Below are 7,123 nucleotides of genomic sequence, written 5' to 3'. Positions count from 1 at the left end.
ACACATCTGAAGAAGTTTGCTATGATTTGTGACATGCAAAAACAACCTGGAGTGTCTGATGATGCAGCAAAATTGAAGCTATTCCCATTCTCTTTGAAAGATAGAGTATTGGATTGGCTTGATTCTTTACCTCACAACTCCATCACAAATTGGGAGCAACTCACTGATGCATTTCTTGCACAGTATTTTCCACCTGGAAAAACTCAAGAATTGAGGAATCAAATGACAGCTTTCAGACCAAGAGAAGATGAAACTCTCTATGAATCATGGATGAGATGGAAGGAATTAGAGAGACAATGCCCACATCATGCCATTCCAAAATGGATGATAAATCAGAATTTTTACACCAATGTTACTCCTGCAATTAGAGGGATTATTGATGCTCAAACAGGAGGAGAATTTATTATGAAGCATGAAGATGAAGCTTATGAGCTATTGGAGAAAATTGCAAAGAATACTCATCTTTGGAGTAGTCCAAGAGGACCAGCTCCAACTCAAAGGAGGCAAGCTGCTGGAATGTATGATCTTGATCCATTCAACATGATTAATGCAAAGTTCAACATGATTAATGCAAAGTTCGATGCACTTACAAATGTTTTGGCTAAGAAGATGGAAGATTTGAGTATGTTGGTTAGTTCATCATCATCATCTAGAAGTTCACAACAAGTGGCTTATGCAGAGGGAACTACCAGCTGTGGAGTAGACTATAGAGAACAAGCAGCATATGTTGGTAATTATGGAAACAAGCAAATGGGGAATTCTTACTCTCAAACTTGTAATCTAAATTGGAGGAATCATCCCAACTTTTCATGGGGAAATTAGCAAAATCAAGTTCCAAATCAGAATTTTCAATCACAACAGCAATAAGGAATTCCATATCAGCAAAATAGGCAACCATTGCCTAATTTTCAGCAGAAAAATATGAATCCTCCTCCAAAACAGCAAGAACAAAGTTCCACCACAGAAGCTTTATTACAACAGATTCTTGCTAACCAAAATAAGCATGATGAGGAGATGAGAGAGATGAAAGCAAGGCTAGAACAGATGCAAACACATAACAGAATGCTGAAAAATCAGATTGCGCAACAAGCATCTTCCTCAAGTACCAAGTCTTTTGGAAAACTTCCAAGTCAACCAGAAAACCCAAGAGAACAGTGTCAAGCTATTACTTTGAGAAATGGGAAAGTTGTAAATAATGAGAAAAGTGAAAATAGTGAGAAGAGAGAAAATGAGAAAGAAATTGATGAGAGTGAAAAACAACAAAGTGAAAAACAAGAGAGTGCAGAAAAATGTAAAGAGAATATTGAAGAGAAAGAAGAAAAATACATACCTCCAGAGCCTTACAAGCCACAGCTTCCCTTTCCACAAAGATTTCAAAAAGCCAAGCTTGATAAGCAATTTGGGAACTTCTTAGAGGTCTTGAAGAAGCTTTACATAAATGTGCCTTTTGTTGATGCTCTTTCACAAATGCCCTCTTATGCAAAATTCTTGAAAGAAATTCTCTCAAACAAGAGGAAACTTGAAGACCATGAAACTGTAGCTTTGACAGAAGAATGTAGTGCTATCCTTCAAAGGAAACTTCCCCCAAAGCTCAAAGATCTAGGGAGTTTTTCAATTCCATGCCACATTGGGGAATCATGTTCTATAAAAGCTTTATGTGATTTAGGGGCTAGTGTTAGCCTTATGCCCCTCTCTATTTATGAGAAGCTAAACATGGGAGATCTTAAGCCAACCCACATTTCTCTTCAGTTAGCTGACAGATCAATTAAATATCCTGAAGGAATTTTGGAGAATGTGCTTCTGAAGGTTGGGAAGTTCTACATACCTATTGATTTTGTCATTTTGGACATGGAGGAAGATTCTAATATTCCAATCATTTTGGGGAGGCCTTTCCTGGCTACAGCAGGAGCATTAATTGATGTTAAGGGAGAAAAATTGACTCTTAGAGTTGGTGAAGAGCAACTGGTTTTCAATATTAATAACACTATAAAGAAGCATCATTCTGAAGCTGATACTTGCTTAAGAGTTGATATCATTGATGAGCTGGTTGAAGAACACTTCAGAAAAAGATATCCAGAAGATCCACTTGAAAATTATTTGGTTCATGGAGAAGGCATAGACTATGACAACCCTCATGTGGCTGCATATGCTCAACATCTAGAGGGAAGTCCACCATTCATTTCTGCTCCAGTTTTTCAACTCACACAAAAGGAAAAAGCAGAATCTAAGCAACCATCATTCAAGGAAGAAGATGCACCTAAGGTAGAACTTAAGCAACTTCCTTCGGGAGGATGCCATTTGGGTTGTCTGTGCACCCGACCACTTTTCAAAGGTGCATGATGGCAATCTTCAGATTTCATTGAAGATATAATATAGGTTTTTGGATGATTTTCTGTTTATGGATCTTCATTTGACATATGCTTGGCTAACCTTTCACAAAGTTTCACGGCGATGTGGAATCTTGACCTTGTGTGTTAAACTAGGAAAGTGTCATTTCATGGTTCGAGGAAGGGATAGTGCTTGGACATTTGGTATCTGGAGAATAGAGGTTGATAAAGCCAAGTTGAAGTGATAGAGAAGATGGCTCCTCCTACCAATGTCAAGAATTCCGAAGTTTTTCTAGGACATCTTGGCGGGTTCTGGGCAGCTTTATCAGGATTTTCTAAAATAGCTAAACCTTTGTCTAATTTGTTAAGTAATGACACACCATTTGTATTTGACCAGAGTGTTTTGGATGCTTTTGCAGTTGAGCAAGCTCTTATCCAGCACTTGCAGATCATGCAACCACCCATTTGATTGGAGCCTATTTTGAAATTGTGTGTGATGCTAACCTTCATACAGTGGGCACATTCTTGGTCAAAAGAAAGGACAAAGGCTTTTATCTTTATTTATTATGCTAGTAGAACAACTGAATGAGAGCTCAAACAAATTATGCAACAACTGAAAAGGAGTGCAGCAATTGTCTTTGCATTGAAAAGTTGAGACCTTACATAATTGACTCAAAGTGGTTACATATTTTTAGATCATGCAGCCATCGGTGTTACTCCGTGCAAAGGAGGAGAGAGGTAGCCTAGGCTCGTGGGTGGATACGTCTTCTGAGTTGATTTGGAGATTAGAGATAAGAAGGGTGAAAATGTAGTTCTTGAGATAATCTTAGTAGAGAAGCTGAGGTGGATGATGAAGAATTGGATGAAATCCTATTGATGAGTTTTCTTGGATGAACAACTTTTTCTCTCTTGTTGCTAAATTTTTGTGGTATCTCTGAGACTTTTGTGAAATATCGTCTTTGACCAGGTTTTTCTAGGTATGACATAGCCAACAAAGAAAAAGTTTTTGCATGAGGTGAAATTTATAGATGGGATGATCTTTACTCTTTAGGAGATCTTTGTGATGGTTTAATAAGGGAGATGTATTCTGATGAGGAACAGTAATATAATCATTGCCATATGATTATGGAGGAATATTTTGGAATCTCGACTAAAGTTTCTTTGTCGAATCTTTTGGGATGTATTTGTGTTAGATGATAAATGTCAAAGGTGAGATTGTCCAAAAAGAGATCAAATGCCCTAAATGATATTCTTGAAGTAAATTATTTGATGTATGTACAGGGAATAGATTTTATGGGGCCATTTCCTCTATTCATTTAGTAATAAATACATTCTAGTTGGAGTTATTATGTAATGTCAAGTGGGTGAAGCTATTGCAAACGTGCAGTGTGTCATAGTGCTGCGGATCTGATGGTATGTGTTTAAAATTGATATCGATCCACGAATTGTGCTTAAATTGGAAATAAAAGTATAAACAAATTAGAATGACAAAAATTAAAAAAGATATTAAAAATAAATCTAAATTAAAATTAAGACAAAATTAAAGATGTAAAATGAAATTTGAATTAAAATTGGTATTTGAAATTAAAACTAGATCAATCAATTAACTAAAATTAATTAAACTAGATTACCCAAAATTAATTTGAAATATCTATTTATAAATTGAGAATTAATCTAAATTCAATAAAAATAAAAATAGTGATTACATAGAAATTGGATTTAAATTGGATTTAAATTTAAATTGCTATTTATGAGTTTGGAGGATTTATATCTAATTTCAATGAAAAATAAATTACAGAGATTGGATTTTCAATATTGTTTGCATGTGATTTTCCTAATTTATTGAAACACATGTAATTGCAATTTTGAAATCTAATTCTTAGAGAATTTTGAAACCTTTTGACATCTCAAAATTGGTTTCATTAAATCAAACCTATTTTCACGGTATTTCAAATCTAACAAGAAGCAATTAATGCTCCTAATTGATTTTGGAAAAGTTCCCACTCTAACACAAGAAAATAAAGTTTATTGCAAGATTATCCATCCCCCGATAATATTCTTTTGGAGTCATCTGTGATAAAGTTAAAAACAGCAATGAGCCATTCATCGAAACGAAATAAACTGATAAATCAAATATAACAATCTTCATTTAAAACAATATTGGTTTAAAACCTGAAAACAAATCAATATTACAAGCCCTCTAAAATCTCAATAAACTACTCACAAATCATTGTTTAAAAGACAAACTGAAATGAAGAAATGAAGAAATAATGGAAATGTAGCTAAAGGAGTGTGGCCAGGATCTCTGCATGAGAAGAATTACAGCATGATCACTAGCTAACTCTGTGAAAATCTAGAAAGATGTTTCCATAAACTCCCTCTTTCTATCTTTCTAAATGACTCCCTTGCTCCTCTATGAAGAAAGGCGATCAGAGGCACTTTTTATATGTGAGGGAGCGTTCTAGAATAAAATTAAGGGAAGGATCGAGAAGAAGTGACTGAGTGAGGCTGGAGTAACGCGAGTACGTCAAAATTTTCGATTAAAAGCGACATAAAGTAAGTCGTGAACGGATATATCGTGATTTGTGTGTCAATGTGCATTTCGGCGATATTAATATATCGACCGATCGACATATGACATAGCTAATTGGTTTATTTTCGGTTGTGTGCTCTCGGCCATTTTTTTACTCAACACCAAAATTTTGCAATTCGATTTGTCTCCTCCAAATGGCTACTACGATCAAAATACATCAAATTTCTCGATTTAACCACAAAACAAATAAATTCCAAAATTAAACTAAGAAATATGAAAATTATAAAATTGACTAAATATATACTAATATCTAAAATAATGAATAAGGGAGTAAATTATGTGCAAAAAATTACTCACTAGTGATCTAAAATGCATGCATCAAATTCCCCATACTCAAACTCTTGCTTGTCCTCAAAGCAAATTAAATAAAACTCATTTGGAAGGGAGTCAGAATCAGTCTTTGAAAACTCAAATTCACTAATCAAACTACCAACTTACCTCACAGCCACCAACATTCCAAATTCCCAGAAAGCGAGAATGAAGCCAGCAATACCATTGTCTGAATAGTAAATTAACCAATCAACCCAAGCAACAAATACTAACCATGCAAAGTCAGTGTACCAAAACAAACTCATTGTAGATGTGTGTGTCTCAAATAGATGGTCAGTAATGTATGAAATATATTGCCAAACCTACTTGTAAAGCATAAGATCTAACTCTACTAATTTAACGAAGCATTTTTTCAAAGATCATTAGGTCTTTTAAGAGGGTTGTAATGGGTTCAAATAGGGTAAGATTGTGGTTAACAAAGGGAATAAGGTAAACAAAATATGAGAATAATATTAATCATGAAACTCAAGTGCATCCTTTTTTTTTTTTTCAAATATTTTTTTATTTTTTTATTTTTATAATACTAATTTTTTTCTCGAGGAAAGAATTCACAATGTCTTAAGTGCTAACACAATAAGGGACTACTTTTATAATATATTTTTTTATTTTGTATGTGTCCCATTTCCGTCACACTAGTCACCTTTTTTTAGAGTTCACTGTGACTATTTATTTATTTTTTTATCAACTTTCCACAATTACTCTAGCACTTTTCAGATGTTTCAATCCTCAAGTTTTTTTTTAATTTTTTTATATATTTTTATGCACTTAGTTATTCTGATACTATTCTCATAATAGGTGGTGATTGTTTAGGTTTAATGGCTGGGTAAATGATTTGGGTTCCACGAAGAAGTGAGAATTAAGGTTCGAGGGTTCATGAGGGTTAAATAAATTAAGGTAGAGTTAAGGCTAAATGTGAGGTTTAAAATATATGAAGGAATGCTAAATCCTTATTCTTATCAAATGCAAGTTAAAAATTTACTTTGAAGATCCTAAGATGCTTGTTAGGAATGGTGAGGCGACAATAACCATTTTCTTTTTCTTAAGGCTTATCCAGACACTCAAAATAAAATAACTAATCAGAATCATACCTAGATGAATGTATTAATTTTCGATATTAAGTAGAGAAAGAATAGTAACCCCAAGACTTTGCACCCAGTGGAACTTTTTCATTCCACTAACCATCTAAAGGCAAGTTGGATTGCTTGAATAAGTGGCTTATAGATTCAAGGCTGATTTTAAAAATCCAAAATGTGAATGAATGAATAGAAATGCATGAGTGTATAAAATGTATAGTCAACTTCTTATTCTGGCCCAAGTCTTAAGTATATATGAATATATCTGGTGTATATATGTGAATATGTACAAGTATGAGAATGTGAAAAGGTGTGTCACTATATGCAAATGAAAAGGAAAATAATTTTTGCAAAATTTCCTCTCCCCATACTCAGAATGAACATTGTCCTCAATGTTAAAAGAGTGCAAAGGAATGGGATAATTTGGCTATATGTGTCTTGAAGAAAATGAATTGGCGATGTGCATAAAGAATTATTACCATATTGCATAGCGAGCACAACGTTGGCGACCGGGCAGAGATAGATGTTTACTCCATTGAAGTGCGGCCAGTTTAATTAGATAAAATTTGAATGACTGCTGCATCATTGCAAAAGCGATCGATAGAATCCATTAAATCAATTAAACTCAAAAGTTGAAATAGAAGTTATAAGCTCAAAAATGTAACCATCAAGTGTGATTGATGGCACATAAAGCAGCGAAGGCAATGTGCTAAATCACTCTAAGTGTAAAAATGTATTTTATGGAACTAAAAAAAGCGTAATCAAATCAAATGGTTGATAAAATAAAAACAACACAAGCA

General features: G+C 34.0%; 1 non-coding gene across 1 annotated transcript; it reads right to left on the bottom strand.

Annotated features, from left to right (window-relative positions):
* Positions 1 to 207: 207 nt before the first annotated feature.
* On the bottom strand, positions 208 to 314 carry LOC131182575 (small nucleolar RNA R71). The gene has a single exon (XR_009150839.1). It is a non-coding gene; the product is annotated as a small nucleolar RNA R71 (small nucleolar RNA).
* Positions 315 to 7,123: the final 6,809 nt, after the last annotated feature.

Source organism: Hevea brasiliensis, chromosome 8 (genome assembly GCF_030052815.1).
Source record: "Hevea brasiliensis isolate MT/VB/25A 57/8 chromosome 8, ASM3005281v1, whole genome shotgun sequence".
In the NCBI taxonomy this organism is placed as follows: Eukaryota; Viridiplantae; Streptophyta; class Magnoliopsida; order Malpighiales; family Euphorbiaceae; genus Hevea; species Hevea brasiliensis.
The sequence above is the reverse complement of the archived record's forward strand: the minus strand, read 5'-3'. Positions and strand labels throughout refer to the sequence as shown.